At 40.8% G+C, this 18,518-nt stretch overlaps 1 long non-coding RNA gene across 1 annotated transcript in view; it reads right to left on the reverse strand.

Annotated features, from left to right (window-relative positions):
- Window positions 1-2,575: 2,575 nt before the first annotated feature.
- Window positions 2,576-18,518, reverse strand: part of LOC309634721 — a 42,274-nt gene continuing 26,331 nt past the window's right edge. The window contains exon 2 of the long non-coding RNA XR_014248367.1: window positions 2,576-4,236. This is a non-coding gene — a long non-coding RNA (uncharacterized lncRNA). The remainder of the gene's footprint in view (window positions 4,237-18,518) is intronic.

Here is an 18,518-nt window from a genome sequence, read left to right on the forward strand (position 1 = left end):
GAGTTTTATGGATTAATATAAGTTGTTAATCCATTTTGAGTTTATTTTTTTATATGGTGTGAGAAAGTAGTCCAGTATGATTCTTTTGCCTTAGCTGTCCAGTTTTCCCAACACCATTTACTGAAGAGGCTGTCTTTTTCCCCATTGTGTAGTCTTGCATTCTTTGTCATAGATTAATTGCCCATATAAGTGTGGGTTCATTTCTGGGCTCTCTCTTCTGATCCATTGATATATGTGTCTTTTTTTGTGCAAGCACCATACTGTTTTCATTACTGCAGCTTTGTAGTATAGTTTGAAATCAGGGAGCACGATACCTCCAGCTTTGTTCTTTCTTAAGATAGGTTGGACTGTTTGTTTCCATACAAATCTTAGAATTATTTGTTCTTATTCTATGAAAACTGCCTTTGGTATTTTGATAGGGATTGCACTGAATCTGTAGATTGTCTTGGGTAATATGGCCATTTTAACAATGTTAATTCTCCCAGTCCATGAGCATAAAATATCTTTACATTTATTTGTGTCTTCTCTATCTTTCCTCAATGTCGTATGGTTTTCAGTGTACAGATCTTTTACTTTCTTGTTTAAATTAATTCCTAGGTATTTTATTCTTTTTGATGTGATTGTAAATGGTATTGTTTTCTGGAATAAGTTTTTTAAAATAAAACATTTTATTTTGAGATAATTGGAGATTCACATGAAGTCATAAGAAATAATACAGAGAGATCCCATGTACTCTTTCTGCAGTTTCTCCAAATGGTAGATCTTGCAAATCTATAAGCATAATAATAATAATGTTGATGCAATCAATGAATCTTATTCAACAAGATCTTTAATTTTCTCCTTTTCTTTCATTCTTTCTTTCCTTCCTCCACTTCATGCCTAAGGAATACAACCTCTTCTTCCTCTCTTTAATCCTCTCCTAGAAGTACTGCCTGTCTGAGGTGGCCACTTCAGGCCCTACACACTTTTAAGCCCCTTCCCTGTAGCCAGGGCTGTGAACTGCCAAATCCCAACCTGTGTTCACCATTTTTGTGTTTTACTTCCTCCTACTGGCTCCCTGGTCCTGACTGCCCGTACCCACAGGCTCACTGGAAGGGCTGCAGGTATTGGAAGCTTTGTTAGAATTTGTTTCTTTTTTTCTCTCATAAGTGACTTGAAGGTTGCAGTGTTCTCTATCTCCTAACAATGCTTAAATCATGGGTCCTGTCTAGTTTAATTGTACTTGTTGATCTTACGGTTACTTTGGGAACGTGATGGGGAGATTTGGAATCAAGCTGCTGCTATTGTTCTTCAACCTCATTTAATGTCTCTAACAGCTTTATAAGTTATTGTCAACCCTCAGTCCTTTGAATAGGAGGAAACTGAGGCCCAGAGAAGTTAAGTGATACCAAGAAGCTGGTAAGTGGTGTGCCAGGAATTGCTGATACACGTTTAATAAAATTTGGGGATTGAAGTGAGGAGAACATTTCCGTTCCTTGGATCACTGCTATGACACAGAGCCACAGTGGCTACTGACACTTCCGTTTGAATATCTCCAGTAATAAGGGACTCGTTGCCTCCAATGAGCCTGCTCCATCTTTGGATTCTCTAATGTGGCTAAAAGTTCTTTCCTATGCTATGTTGAACTCTGCTTCTGTATATCTTTGGCTCTGGTACAAGTTGTGTCAATTTCGTGCAAGTAAAGCTCAAGTGTAAACCCTGCTCCTTGTTCTAGTTCTTTATCGTTGGAAGTCAGAAACACATCCTAGTCTTGCATCTCCTTTACCAAGAAATGGCTGTGTTGTTATAGACACGTCCTAGTTTACTTACACCTCTGCAGAAAGGAACACCGTCTTGGAAAAATCTGGCCAACATAAGAGTACGACAATAATGTGCTGTCCTAGTCTGAACATTAGACCATATACCATGTAAATTGCATTGTGGGTTTTTTTTTTCTTTGGACTGTCATGTTGCTCTTTGGGCCACAGAAGCAACGGTTAGGAAAAGCCTAAGTCTTCTCCGCATGTGCTGGTGACAAGTCATATGCCCTGTGTAGTCCTTGCTCAGTTAGCTGTCTGATTCCAGAGGCTGAACTTCTATCCATTCAATTCAATTGTATCCAACCTGGTGCATCTTTTTGGCTTACTCAGATTTCACCTGGACTTTGATTCATCTACTGTAACACTCTTGCTCCCTTTAAAAAAATTAGTCACGACTCCAACAATGCCTTTATCTTAGTGAACATAAAAATGCAGTCAGTCAGGACTGAAAACAGTCCTGTGGCCACTCAAATTTTCCCTGTAAATTGGTGATTCTTAAAGCAATACTTTTTAAGATGTGTGACAAATTATGGGTAGAATACAACATGAAATTGAGAGCCATTAAATGGCTCTTCTTTAGCCATTTAATATTTTTTAATGTGTAGCCACCTGAAAATGTAGCCAAATATTTGAAAATGTTGTAAAACAAAATTTTTAGTTTTGATTTCCAATAAATGGGTCAAATAATCTCCACTTTCAATAGGCCAAGTCTTCATTCTTCCCCATCTTTCTACCCCCATCCTAGCCCATTTCTCAAAGAATAAAATTCATACACGTTCTTTTTAATAGATACCATTGTTTCATTGATTTTGAGTATCACCGGTATAGGTAATGCCACATGCTCTCATGAGCTCTTTCTCAGCATGTATGGACATTTTGATTTTACCTCAGTGGTGTTTTTTTCTCCTTCTCAGGCAGGATGATAGTCCCTCGGCCAGTTGGCTGCATATATGTTCCTAACAAGAGACTGTGACCTAATCACAGTTTATTCACTGAACTTGGGGGATTATCACATATGGTGGGAATAAAAAGATTGTTTCTAACCTAGATAGCAATGAATATGTTTTATAGGAATTTATCTTCTGTAAAATTCCCCCACATAATACACATCCATGTAAGCTTAATACAGTGAATGCCCATGTTGTTCTAAATGGAAGATCAAGTTTTTTTAACGAAAGTTAAAAAATCCCCACTCCCATAACTAAACAACCCAAAGGCTCACAATAAGTAAAGAGGTCTTAGATCAGACCCAGGCCTATTAGAAGAGCCAATACAGCATGTAAGTTTTACCTAAACTTTATTTGCTAGTTGCTATTACCAACAGAAAATGCTGATGCTGTTTGAGTCATCAAGGAAGTCTTCATCCTCTAAAATATATAAAACATTTAATATGTATGTAGGTTATAGAAGAATGATCAAAAATGGTATTCCCAGACAAATCTGCATACTAATCATCATTGTTGAATACGAATAATAATCTTGGTGTATTTGAGATCTGTCAGATTTCTAATGGTTTAAGTAACAGGAGAAATAACTTAAAAAGCTTTTTATGTTAAAAAAAATACTTTATAGAATGTCTTTGAAATGACAGAATTATAAGGATGAACAGGTTAGTGGTTGCCAGGAGTTATAAGGATGGCAGAGGGAGGGGAGGTGGGTGTGATCACAAAGAGAGAAATGTTTGTGATGATGGGATAGTCTGTGTATTAATAGCATTGGTGGTTACATGAATCTATGTACGTGTAATAAAATGGTAGAGAACTAAACACATGCATTGTACCAATGTCAGTTTTCTAGTTTTGATAGGGCACTATAATTTTTAAGATGTAACTATTAGGGGAAACTGGGTGAAAGGTTATAGGATCACCCCATACTATTTTCACAACTTCTTAAAAATCTACAATTATTTCAAAATAAGAAATGAACAAACAAACTATACATTCTATTCATTGTATAGATCATTCTGCAAGTTAGATATTTGCCAAGGTTAAACATATACACAATAATTTCTCTAACCATTTATGGAATGAGGCAGGATTATAAACAAATAAAATAGTTTAAAAGAGCTATTGAATGAAGGTTTAGGAATTTTGTGATTAAATAACTTTACAGGGTTAAAGTAACCAAACAGAATCAATTTTTGCAAATAAGAGAAAGAGAAAACCCCAAGCCTCTAAAAAGTCAACCCCGTTAATTTAGAGGGTGATGCTTCTTCTTTGTCTTTTCCACCTTACATGAACACCTGTTGCCCGTAGTCATTCAGGATCTCAAGTAATGCCTGGGTCCCTGGGGTCTTCCGTTCACTTGGGCTTCAGAGGAAGGAGCTCGAGAGGGAGGTTCAGAACCTCAGGCTGTTCTCGCTTGTTGGTTGTCATGGTGATCGGTGCTACTCAGCTGTGTAGTGTACTCCGCTGGTGGATTTGGAAGTCCCCAAACTCTGAATTTAAACATGAGAACCTGGATAAATTTGGGGATTGCATATAGAGAGAAAGCAATACATGCATGGGTGACGGTGTTACTTTACAGAGTCATAGTGCTCGAGTGACTATTAACATAAAGAAGGGTGAAGTCACGTACCAGCTCGCACCATTGAAACTACAAGTTCAAGTGAGAAACATGAGTAACACTCAGGACAGATGTGCATTCTTTAGCTAACATTGTTGCTGACAGTTTGTTGCCAGAACTTGAATCTCAGAATTAAGAAAGGCAGAAACATTTCTCAAGAGTCTGGCAGGTCACAGCATTAAGCTCCAGACCAAACACATGGGCCAGAGAATGCGAGAATTTTCTTCCACGTGCTCGTAATCTTGGACTAACCACAGACAACAGACTGCACTTTAAAATCACTTTCATTTCTATAATAAAACTAGAAGGCAAGCGACAGAACTAAGTTCAGGTTCCTACAGACCTACAATACCAAAGGAGAGCTCATGAATGAAAAAAATCATGAACTGCTGGGTCAGAGAGACCTGGATTCGAGACATAAATCTGGCATCCACAAGCTATGGGAGGGCTTCCCTGGTGGCGCAGTGGTTGAGAATCTGCCTGCCAATGCAGGGGACACGGGTTCGAACCCTGGTCTGGGAAGATCCCACATGCCGCGGAGCAACTAGGCCCGTGAGCCACAACTACTGAGCCTGCGAGTCTGGAGCCTGTGCTCCGCAACAAGAGAGGCCACGATAGTGAGAGGCCCGCGCACCGCGATGAAGAGTGGCCCCCACTTGCCGCAACTAGAGAAAGCCCTCGCACCGAAACGAAGACCCAACACAGCCATAAATAAATAAATAAATAAATAATTCCCATTTAAAAAAAAAACAAGCTATGGGAGTTGGGGCGAGTTATTTAAGCAAATTATTAAATTTAGGCCAGATTGTGTTATGGCTGGAAACAGTCTCTCCATCCTCAACCCAAATCTCAGGAGTTTACCGGAACAAAAATTCCCTTTGTCTGAGTGTCCGTACTGGTCAGCAGAGCGGTGCTGTCCGATAGTCGCTCAAGGATCTGGGGGGGACAAAGGCTGCACTTTGACGAGTGTTTCACCAACACAGGGGAGAGGAACGTGGTGAATTGTCTGAAGGCTCTCGATGCTTCCCTGGCACTTCCGTCCACGTTTCACGGACCGAAGCTGGTCCCAGAGCCACACCCCACCTTTGAGGACGTGGAGAAGTGCTACTTTCCTGTGCACAGAAGGGAAGGAGATCTGGACCACCTGTAAACACCCCAGTGACCACCGCATTTTCTTAACTCTTTCCATTTCAGCTTCCTCCCCTGGAAAAACTGGGACAATAATACTCGACTCAGAGGGTCTTGTGCTCGTGGCTGAATGGTTAGGGGTGATCTCTGGCACCACCCTGCCTGGACCCTGAATAGTCCCTGGCACATAGCAAGGACGCTGGGTATTTGCTGTTGGCCCCAAACGTGGCTTCTGGAACAGAGGCTCGTCAGTGAGGGTTGGTGGTCCTCAGGATGCTGATGATACCAGAACGGAGGCCATGCTTGCCGTTGTCCAGCACTGACGTCGTGAATGCTTGCGAAGAAAACGTCAGTCACATCTAACCAGATCCCACCTGGTAGCTGCAGTGGATTATGTGGAAAGTGGAGAGGTTCACGGAAGCACACGTTTAGCGGTAAGTGCAGCAGGAACGGTGCCCCCAGACGAGCAGCTTCCCGAAGGGGTGTCATCTCTGTGTCTGTCCCGCTGCCCAGTGGTATCGCTGCGCTGGCGTGTTCTGTAGACACGGGGGTTGGCGGGGGGCGGCGTTGTGTAGCACGAGGGCGCGGGAGGGCCCAGCATCACTGCCCTGACTGCGGGTAACCAGCACCGTCTAATCCGAGCTCCCAGGAGGAAAGCTGGGTCCCTCCAGCACCCTCACACGACCAGGCCAGCAATAGTAATAAAAAGTCAAAGGTGGTGGTAAAGACATATTGTTTTAGGAATGTTTTAGCCTAGGCGTTGAAAGCTTTTCAGTACATCTAGGAATTCACAGTTTTCCAGAGACTGAACCACACCTGAAGTCCTGGATATTGTCTGATCATCGAGGGATGGGCATCACCAAACTGCAGAAATGACTTTTAGCCTATGAAGCTTGGAGGTTAAAATAGGGTGTATTTTTCTCTATGGGTCAAAAAGGTAGCGCTTCAAGGCCATAATTGACTTTTTGGTGCCAAAGCAGGTGATGAACTCAACATTACAGAATGTTTGGCTGCCACTCCAAGATCACAGAGTATTTTTCTAGTTGGTCTGGAGGCAAATTTTCTTCTTTAATTATGATTATTTTTAGGATCATCCAAATCACATATTTATCTGTTTTAGCCCTGCAGGATCCCAGGGAGAACACTGCAGAGGTGTGTTAAACTGAAGACGCTAAGCTGTGTAGAGTTCAAATTTTCCTAAAAGTAAATCCTCTTTAACACTATGTCAGTTTATCTTCGGGAGAACTACAGTTATTTTGACCAAAATTATTGTGTGTGTGTGTGTGTGTGTGTGTGTGTGTGTGTGAGAGAGAGAGAGAGAGAGAGAGAGAGAGACTCTCCCAAGCCCCGTAAGAATGGCATTTCCCAGTTATTGTGACAACAAGAAATGCGGGCACACGTTTCCAAACCCCCTGGTGAGGCTGTCCTGCTCCCAGATGAGAAGCATTACACCGAGCTAGTTAGCACACGTGACTTGATATATGAAGGAGTCGAGATTTTTCTAGTTTGGGCTGAATATAAAAGCTCCCTCAAGCTGGTGTTTGAACTTGAAAACTTTTTTTTTTCCTTAAAAAATAAATTTTAAAAGACAGTTTTAACAACCACAAAACGTTCCTTCATTCAAAGAAAAGACAAAAATTCAATTACAATAACCGTTCTAAAGATGAAAATAAAAACGCCAAATTTACAGTCTATTTGTATTCTTGACCATGAGTGGTAGAGGGTTTCCATTTTTCTAGCTCAGTCCTGGGAACTACTTTGAGGTATCAGGGTCCAGCTAGCAGCACCTCCTTCCGTTCTTGTGTGGCGACAGATGCCTGTGGGACCCTGGGTGAGCCAATTAATATTTTGATGCCTTGACTGCTTCCCTGAAACACGCATAGTAGCTGAAGCCATGTGGCAACATGGCCATAGATGGAAGCCTTTCATCATCAGCTGTTTCACCCTGATCTTTCAGGACGTTGGAAAGTGGGGATTGAATTAGTCCAGTGAGCTTTTGAGAGGAGTGGCGTTCTGTGAAATAGAACAGAATCTCTAAGAAAAGAGGATGTTTGCTTAAAAGTCAACTTGCCACGTGAACTTCTGGATGGTGGAAGTTTGTGCCAGTTTCAGAGAATGTTCCTCAAGATGTGTGCTGTCTCTGTGTGTTGAAAGATGCTCTGAGAGAAAGAATTTCTCCTATGACTGCTTGACCAAGAGCTCTACCTGCCCAATTTAAGATCAGGTGATACAGCTTTAATTTTTAAATGTTTAACTCTTTAAAACTTTTCACTGAAGTATAACACACAATCGGAAAAATGAAAAAATAAATTTTGGCTTGGAGACTTTTCATGCTATCACACCTGTGTCACCAGTCCTTAGACAAGAATGGACAGGCCACGCCCATTCCCAGGCATTGGTCCCCATGCCCTAAGGTAACCACATCCTGACTGTTATCACCATAGATGTAGAGGTGCCTGTGCTTGAAATTGGTATAAATAGAAGCATATAGCATGCCCTCTTCTGTGTCCTGCTTATTTCATTCAATTTTATGCTTGTGAGATTTACTGATAATTTCAGGTGAAGTCGTAGATCATTCATTCTCACTGCTGAGTGGTATTCTGTTGTAAGTATGCACCACAATTTATAAATCCTACTGTTAATGGGCATTTTGGGTAGTTCCCAACTTGGGGCTGTTACGAATTGTGCTGCAGTGAACATTCTTACTCATATCTTTTGAGGGATGTTCTACACGTTTCTGTGGGACAGCCAAGAGCTGGGACGTAGGGCGTGGACGCATGAAGTTCAAGTGGATGCCCCAAACAGCTTTCTAAAGTGGGTGTCCAAACTAATGCAGCTATTTGCAGTTTTTCCACATCCTTGCCAACGTTAGATTTTTTTTTCTTTTTAGTTTTACTGAATCTAGTAAGTGTGCCTTGACATCGAGCTGCGATTTCAATTTGCATTTACTTGCTAACTGATGGGGCTAAGCAACTCTTTTTGCTAATGGGTCATTTGCATATCCTCTTTTTGTTCAAGTCAGCTCATTTTTCTACTGGGTTGTCTGTCATTAATTTGTAGGAAATTTTTAATATACTCTGGGTGCAAGTTGTTTGTTATATTTGCTGCAAATATCTTCTACCCTATACATTGTCTTTTCATTTTATTAATGAAGTCTTTGGATGGACAGAGATTCTTGATATTATTATTTTCCAAATTGTCACGTTTTCCCCTTCTGGTTAGTGTTGTCTTGGAACCTTTTAAAGGAAATTTTGCCCACTCCAAGGTCATAAAGATGTTCTATGTTTTTTCTGAGAAGCTTTATTGTTTTATCTTTCATATTTAGATCTACAGTCCATCTGGAATTGGCTTTTATGCATGGTGTGAGTGGGAGACCAAAAAGTCATTGTTTTCAATAAGAGTATTAAATTAACCCAGCACTGCTTATTGAAAAGAGCATCCCTTCTCCAATGCGCTCGGTGTCACCTTTATCACAAAGTTGTCTTTATTCCACTTGTATGTCTATTGTCTATCTGTTTGTTGCTACACAAATACCATACTATGACTTTATAATAGGTCTTGATTTGGTAGGGTAATTTATCCATCTCTTCTTCAAGATTGCCTTTGTCATTGAAATTATACATTTTAAAATTAGCTTATCAGTTTACACACACACACACACACCCACACACACTCTCTCTCTCTCTCTCCTGCTCTGATTTTGTTGGGGACTACATTGCATCTACTTCACCCACCTGGGGAGAATTAGCCACTTAACAATCCTGAATCCTGTTCTCCATGGCCACGGTATATCTCTCCATCTTATTCAAGTCTTTAATTTCGCTCAACAATATTTAATTTGCAGTGTAGAGGGCTTATAAAACTTCTGTCAGATATATCTTAGGGGTATTTGATAGTTTTTGTTGCTATTTAAAATTTCATTTTAGTTTGTTGCTGACATACAGAAATATCACTGATTTTTGGATATTATTCACATAGCTTTGCAATGACAGAGTTAACCAAAATAACACCCAAAAGCCACTGTCGTGGATTGATAACTTGCTCTCTGCACTTTTAAAATGAAGAGGTGAGGAGAACTATATTTAAATCCAGAGAAATCTAAGCCTGAGTTTTATAGAAATAGATCACCACTAGGCATAAACATTTATATTATAAAGACTTACTAATTTAAACAAATAGGGACAAGGAGACCATGCATTCATAAACAAATAATAGACATATTAGACTTTTATTTCTGTTGAGTTTTTATGACACAATTAAGCTTTCAAAGAATGATCAGTTAAAGCTTATTTTTTTTCAAATATAAATGGATGTTTACCTTTAAAAATAATTTTTAAAAAGGTATTTATAACATTTGCTTATCAAACAATAAACATACAAATGTAATATAAAGATAAATCATCCTTATCAGTACCTGGAGAACTGTAGACTTGCAAAGAGTGAAGTTCAAATTAATAAAATTTACTTGTACTATATACAACGATAATTTGAATATATATAAGATACTTAATAAATACACATACAAACATGCATATAAACACAGATACCTTTAGCCTTTTAGTTATATAACTGCTTGGCAATATCTTCTCAGTAAAGATATATACATATATAACATGACCTCTCAAGCATGTTTATTAATACTACTTATTCATGTCACAAAACAGACCAGGAACAATGAGAATATACATGGAAGAATAATGCAAAAGCGAACAATATTATGTAGATTTATATCTAGATGTTTTTCATAGACAGTGAAATAAATGTTCCAGGATATTTAAATTCATTTAGTTTTGAAAGACCGAAAAAGGCAATGAATGATACCATTGAATAAAATTAGATACTTTAGACACACAGAACAAACCTGACACATTATACATATTTATTTGTGGGTTCATGTGATAAGATTTTGTTTCTGTTCACTGATTTATCCTCAGTGTCTGGAGCTGGCACAGAGTAGGTGCTCAATAAACACTTCTTGGATGATGGAATGAGTATCAGCACGTATTTCAATAAGCTTTGGAACAGCTACATTCATGACTGAAAGTCAAAAATCAAGCGACATCCTGAATATTTACGCAGAATAACTAAAAAGCTATGGAAAAGCACATAGGTCATTCTCTTCCTGCTTTGAGCTGGTTTTGCACTTACTCATGTGATCTGCACCTCCTGGCAGAAAGCACAATTTCAAACCTTCACAATAACTATTTCTTTGAGAAGACTGGAGAACACTGTCTCAGAGGGCTTCCTGGGGCCTGGAGGCAAGGCCTGAAAAGGTTGATGACTCGCCCGGGCTGGAGCTGTGCTGCCAGCACTTCAGCTGTGCCGTCCACTGCTGCAAGGCCAGCTCATGCAGACACTTCCTTGAAATCACATGCTAAAGCAATCGTATTCATATACCATTGTTTTGGTTACACTTACATGAAACAATTGTTCCTATTGTCTTAGAGTCTGCACTCAGCAAGAAGGTGGAATTAAAAAGTCCTCTAATACCTTTAAAGCAGTAGAGTATCTTTTAGCTTAAACAACTGGCATTGTTGACACACCAAGACAATATATGCAAGTAACTGTGTCTAGATTTGTGTAATAGCAAAGCAGGCATTAAGTTAATTATTTTACCCTTTTAGGGGCTTGCTCTATTAGAATATACCTTCTTATTTAAATACGCTCCTTACAAAGAAAACTCATCTAATATTGATAAAAGAGGGACACAAAGTTGGGTTAAGTCAAACTCTAGACTAGCTGTTCAATCAATCTTTGATTTAAACTATTTACAGACAACAAGGAATATAAGAGTTATGGGTTTTCTGGTGAAGGCTGAACCTAGGAGTCGGTTCTGTAGATTTCTCTTAAAATTCTCTTTTGGCATCCCACCTGCCTCTCCCAAAATCCAGTCTTTGCTCAGAATGTGTAACTATATTCCGGCCTTAAGTAGCAGGCCCTATTTCATACTGTTCATCATTATCACTCTTTAAGCCAAACTGGGGCTCCGAACTGCATCTGATCCTTGACAAAATAGCAAGTCCCAGGACTCCAGAACTTCTGCTTCAATAAAAGCTAAACTCAGTGTAGAAATGCTGTTCTGGTTCAGTGTGCAGTCATGTAATGTTTTGTTGCTTTTTCCGACCAGGCGACAGCAACTGACATAATGTGGCCTCAGTCACCTAAGCAAGTTAGCAGAACCTTCACTTCTCGCGTTTATGGTAATCTTGTTTTTTTCTTTCCCCCAAATGATGTCAAAGATAAATCTTACAAATTATTTTATATTTGTTAGCATGATTCAGTCAATTTACTTCTTTCTTTTTAGGGGTGACCTCATAAATAAAGAGTGGGTAGGATCAATTACAAGACGCATATAAGGATACTCCCAGTCCGCTTCTCTCTAGTTGATCTCCAAGGCAGAGAGAGTAAACAGCCTTCTCCCAGCTTTCTCACTATCCACAGCTGAGAGTGTAGGGTGTTTACAGTATCTGTCCCTCAGTGCTCTCTGGGGCGGGGCTGGTGGGCAGCAATGCAAGCCTTGGGAAACCCAGCATCATTTCAACATACCAGAAAGAAGTGTCACGGGAAAGGACCAGAAAACATTCTTGGGACTAAATTATGGTTCTCTTAGGACTGGTGTCCTCTTCCTGCTCTGCACATCCTAGGATTCTCCTGAGGTGTGCAGCTTTGGCCTTTGTACACTCGTGGATTCTGTAAACATGGGATTTTCAATATGCTAGGATTTTCCAAAATGGTCTCACTCACCCCTTAAATGGCGAACGTTTCCTTTCTGGGTGTAGAATACAGCAGCTCACTCTCTGAGCCGTGCAACTTTGTTTCCACACACTCCCCCGTATAACTGAGAACAAGGGACTTGCAGACAGAAGACCACCTGTCAGTTTCATTACTGAAAGTTAGTTACTTTACACAGCCATAAGTTCAGTCAAATGAGCAAAAAGTAAATATGATTGGATGCAAGTTATATGCATAAAGATGGTGTATGGGAAATTGCTAACATAATGCTGAAACTTAAAAAATCTAATATTTGGAAGGAAGCAAATCTGTAATTAGAGGCATATACATGAATGGAGTTACTTGATACCTAAAGTTCTTTCCGAGGAAAGATTTATCCAAATGGTTCTTGGACTTCATTTGCTAGATTGATCTATGGTGCACAAAATGCTTGTGTGAAAGTCATCAATACTATACATTACAAAACAACCCTCCGTGATAGAAGAACACCACACTGTAAACCAAAGTGGCATCGGATATCAAACTCGTACTGGACACTTCATTCATTCATTCAACAAACACGTGTGAGTGCCTACCATAAATCAGCAATGTTTTAAATTCTGAGTGGTGAGAAATGAATGGGGTCATCCCTGCCCTCGAGAAAGACACAGCCTGGTCTTCAGGACAGACGCGTAAACTTCATTGTCGTTAAGTGTGACAGGTGCCGCGGTCGGTCAAAAGACACTTCCCAGTTGGCTGACACCTGGGCTGAGTCTTAAAGATGGAACAAATGTAGCCAAGTGGAGATGGTGCCAATGGGGGTTTGGACGGGGTGGGCAGGGAAGGAGATGGGGGGCTGCAAGTGTACCAGAAGAACAGCCACACAACGGGGACCTTCAAGAATCCAGCAGAGTGGGAGCCCAATGTGGATGAGGGTGAAGGGAGGTGAGGCGACGGGGTGGGGCAGAAGGGGGATGCCGCGGGACCCCACACGCCCTGCGAAGACGTTCGGGCATCATCTCCAAACTAGGGAGGCACGTGGCACGGCCACGCCTGCCCTTGGGAGGGGACTCCAGCGGCGAGGCGAAGGCAGAGATGCCTGCAACCGGGTGGAGGAGCGCTTGGGAGCCGAACTCAGGGTAGCAGCAGTGAGGACACGTAGGCAGCAGATCTGAGAGCTGAGAAAGAGCGAGAGAGCGGAGCTCCCGGAGGGGCTGGCCGAGCGGAGGCGGGAGTCGTGGGCGATTCCCGAGCCCGGCCCGGGGTGGGGGGGGGGACAAGGCTTCTCCTCCGGGAGAGGAGGAACACGAAGCAGGTGAAGCGAGGCGGTGAAGCAAAGGGCTGGGAAGCTTTCCAACCAGCGCCTTCGTGGATCTGGGCTGGGAGGTTAGCGAGCCACGTCCAAGGCCTGTTTAATTCCGTCCTGACCGAAGGGATGGAGGCATTTTGAAAGGTCTAACCCAGACAGGCTGTTCTTTATTCTGCTGGTTCTGCACTTTGCCAACAGACCCTCTAGCTGGCGAGGGTCCGTGCCCTCTGCAGCCTCCGGGTCACGGCCACCCCGAAGGGCTGCCCCGGCGCCCCCAGCCTGGGGAGCAACGTCCGCTCCCCTCCAAGCACCCGGGGACCCTACATACGCCTCTACCACAGAGCTTACACTTTATCGCAAGTACTGTAGTTGCTTACTTGTCTGTCTCTGGATTAAACACTATGTTTCATGTCACTTCATTAAAAAATTTCAAAACCATGTAGCCAGAGTTTGGCACGATGGGAGGTTCCCAGTAAATGTTTGGTGAATGAAGCAATGCGTGAATGTATAATGCCATGTGCCATCTGGCAATTCGTTAATACTTTGGGGATAATTATTTAGGTTTTAAGTATTTAAATAAGTATCTACCAGTTCCTGAAATTTTGTTTTGAAACTCCCAAATGGTCCCCCAGGGATTGGTTCCAGGACCGCCTCAATTACCAAAATCTACGGATGCTCAAGTCCCTTATAAAAATGGTGAAGTACAGGCTGCCCTCTGTCTCGGTGGGTTCCACATCTGGGGATTCGACCAACAGCGGTTTGAAATCCGCGCATGGGGAACCCGCGGATACCGAGGGCCGACTGTAATTCAAGGTTAGGCTGTTTTACTTTTCCAAAGAACTCATGGCTAAGAACAGAATTTACTGCATCACAAGCAATCTTTCCTTAAATGACAGTGAAATATTTTGGAAAGTTAACTATTCAGGAGGAATGCGTGATTTACTTATTTTTTTGTGATGGATTCCAAATGAAGGAAAATCAGGGTACAAAATAAGTGCAGAGCAGAAGTGCATGTAAACAGTTTATAAATGGACAAGTAAGAAAGGAAATGGCCCTAATAGTTGAGTCTGGCTATTGGATAATCACTTAGGAGTTTAAAATGTTCTAACTGGAAAGAACAACACCCCAACTAAATACAGTGATTAAAGTAATTTTAGTTACATAAAATGATGATTTTTTAGTTACATAAAATGATGATTTTAACCATTCAAAGACAAGTCCAAGACGTTCCTGTTATAACATGAAATCTACTTCTTTTGTTCAAGTAGGGTTTCTGATTTAATATGCATTTTAGTTACATAAAACCAATCTCTGATAACGTAGTAATTTGCTAAAAGTGACCAAAAGTAAATATTTATATGTTTATTAAAAATATATATAAGAATATATTTATTTCAAGTGTATATTAGATCTGATCATATTTGGCACATTTTGTATTAAAAATATTTTAATCTATTATCTGATTAAAAAAGTAAATTCTGCAATAGTACATCTTTTAGGATACACAGTAGCTTTCTCCAAGTCTCATTTTTAAGTTAAAATATAGCAGCTTTATAGTAGCCACGACTGACTGACTGGAGAAAAACCACCGGTACCACTTTGGAAGCTTCACGTGTCTCCTGTAGGCAGGCTTTTCTTGCCCCATCATGGGTGTTACTACTGTTTAGTCAGGCTCCAGATCTCCTGCCATTGCTGCATTGTAGAGCTGCTACAGATTCCCTGGTGAGCGTGCCAGCTTGCATCTTATTCTACAGGCATGTCTCCATAAACTGCTCGCCACCCACTGCCTTCTCTTTCCTGGGCCACACATTTGCCATGTAACCAGCCATTCACTCGCTTTCATTTTGCCCATTGTGTGAGATGAACATTTAACAGGCAACTGTCACACCCTTCCCCCTCAGTTGAAAACAAAATCCAAACCTCCCACGGTCTGACAAACATACTCTCAACAAATAACGAGCTATATGGAAATTTCCAGAGAAGGACTCTGCAAAAATCACAATGCAAATGTGACAATACGCGCTCCTTCATTTATAGGAGTAACTTGAAAGGTTCTTACCTTAGTTTGTATTTACCCCAGATCCTAAAGGAAAACTGTAAGCATAGAATGTCTCATTACAGGGTTACAATACATGGATAATCAACAACAATGTGACTTTGAAATAGATCTAAGTACAGAATATGTTCACAAAATTCATGGAGATTTATCCAACTCAGAAATTCCACATTTTCAAATCATTTGTTCTGAGAAGTCCACTGGATGTTTAATTAACATTCTTATGTTTATCCTGTGGAAAAAGCTCTCCTCCCTGACCCCAAAGCGCTGTACTTCGAATCTGGGTGATTCTGTCTCAAGTTCTCACTGTAGCTCGAATCACCTGTTTAAACCTAAAATCTAGTAAATTCTATAGTGTGAGGGAATAGCCAGAAGTTCATGTCATCTTTGCGTAGAATACTGTGACTAAACTCAGAGAGTTAGGAGCTTGGTCAGCGTGATGTAACCTACTCAGTCAGGCTTGCCTGACAAATTCTTTGGGCTCTTGACTCCTCTAATTTTTTTTTTTTCATTTACACTTACTATTTCATTTAAGTTATTGTGCCTGGAAGGGGAAAAAAGAGAATGTGGATGGATTAATATTTTTACTGCCTATCATTCTAATTAGTTTCTTTTTAATCATTCAAATTTCAAGGTTTTTTTAAATTAAAAAAATTATCAAATTTAAAAAAAACCTTTAAAAAAGTATACATGTAGATTTCAATGAGAGTGGTAAAAAAGCTGGATTCAAACAAAAAAAATTAAAGACAATTATGGGAGTCCTCTCTCCATATATTACGTGAGCAAGGGTACAAATGACAGATCATTCTGGCGATCTTAGCCTCAATAAACAATCATGGGTTCACTTAAATAACACAGAAATAAAAGTTTGTTCATTTTGGGTCCAGCCATGGTGGTGGGAGCATCACACTGACACCGCATTCGGGCAGTGTCGCCACACTGGGACATTCGTTAGGAGATTCGATGGTGCTCCAGCCAATATTCTAGTTAAATCTTGACTATTTACTAGAGACATCTGAAATAACTTCAGAAATAACTATCAGTGCTATAGAGGTTCAACTTATTATAATAATACTTAGTGGCACAAATTCATATTTTGATGAGGCTAGTCCCTTCACTTTGGCCAAATACTCTCTTTTATGTACCAAACACACAAGAAAGTAACTGCCTATCTCTATATTAAATATAAAGTGTGTGTATGTGTGTGTTTGTGTGTGTGTGCGTGTGTGTGTGATGGTTCTGGAAAGCTACACACCAAACTGAGAGCGGTAGTTATCTCTGGGGAAAGAAGGAGGGGACTTGGGCTGGGTAGCAAAGACTTCAACCTTATTGGAAATAATTTAATTTCTTTTTTTTTTCTTTTTTTTAAATTCCAATTCTGGTAATTTGAGTTTGACTCAAGTTTACCTCTTTTTTTTTTTTTTTTTTTTTAATAGCTACTTTATTTATTGATTTATTTATCTTTGGCTGTGTTGGGTCTTCGTTTCGTGCGAGGGCTTTCTCTATTTGCAGCAAGCGGGGGCCACTGTTCATTGCGGTGCGGGGGCCGCTCTTCATCGCAGTGCGCCGGCCTTTCACTATCGCGGCCCCTCCCGTTGCGGGGCACAGGCTCCAGACGCACAGGCTCAGTAGTTGTGGCTCACGGGCCCAGTTGCTCCGTGGCATGTGGGATCTTCCCAGACCAGGGCTCGAACCCGCGTCCCCTGCATTAGCAGGCAGATTCTCAACCACTGCACCACCAGGGAAGCCCAAGGAAATAATTTAATTTCTTAAAAAGAGAAGGTACTCATGCAATATATATGCTTTTTAAATTAAAATTAAAATTCTTTCTCAAAATTAGAACTAGTATTCAGTCAAAACTGAAGTTCTGGGGCTTCCCTGGTGGCGCAGTGGTTGAGAATCTGCCTGCCAATGAAGGGGACACGGGTTCGAGCCCTGGTCTGGGAGGATCCCACATGCCGCGGAGCAACTAGGCCCGTGAGCCACAATTGCTGAGCCTGCGCGTCTGGAGCCTGTGCTCCGCAACAAGAGAGGCCGCGATAATGAGAGGCCCGCGCACCGCGATGAAGAGTGGCCCCCACTTGCCGCAACTAGAGAAAGCCCTCGCACAGAAACGAAGACCCAACACAGCCGTAAATAAATAAATAAATAAATAAATAAATAAATAAATAAACCCAAAGTTTAAAAAAAAAAATCAAAAAACAAGCAACAAATCCTTACACCACCCCAGTCTAAGGGGCTGGTGAAAAGGTACATTTGAAAAAAAAAAAAAAAAACTGAAGTTCTGGCTTCTCCAGAGACTTAATCAAGCTGGTTAACTTTGTGACCTTGGGTATTCTCCAGAATCCCCTCTATAAAATGGTACAATAATATGGTATGTACTGCATGGGTATGCCAGGTGCATTCTCAATACGTACACATCCTCAGAAGCATTTCATAACATGTTGTTAGTCATACTATTCCCAGTTTTAGCATTAACAGTGTCTGTTCGTCCCACCGTAATGAGATCTCTTTCTCAAGCCCAAGGTAGAAACGTGAAGGCCGCTGGCTGCTCTTACCAGTAGGGCTTCTGGCCCAAGGACCCTGCCACGGAAAGGGATGTTGGTCAGGAAGGGAAGGGCCTCTTAAGGCACATCCTAGCTGATAAAATGATTACTTAATAAAAATTCTAGACAGATCAAATCAGAAAATGTTCTTAAAAAAAAAAAAAAACAAGCAAAAAAAACACAGTACCACCAGGTGTCACTCTAACCTAAAGTTCTGCTAGTCGTTTCTCTTCATTTGGAAAGAAAGGTATACATTACAAACCAACAAATACCATCTTACAAGGCTTTCCATGTCCGTAATTTATATTGTCATAGTTACTAAACTACAGTTACTGAACTCTAAATAAATGGATTACCGCAAGCTTCAATTTAAAAAAAATTATAAAGAGTGACAATAAACGCTA

Source organism: Balaenoptera borealis (genome assembly GCF_965194805.1).
Source record: "Balaenoptera borealis genome assembly, chromosome: 9".
NCBI classification, from domain to species: domain Eukaryota; kingdom Metazoa; phylum Chordata; class Mammalia; order Artiodactyla; family Balaenopteridae; genus Balaenoptera; species Balaenoptera borealis.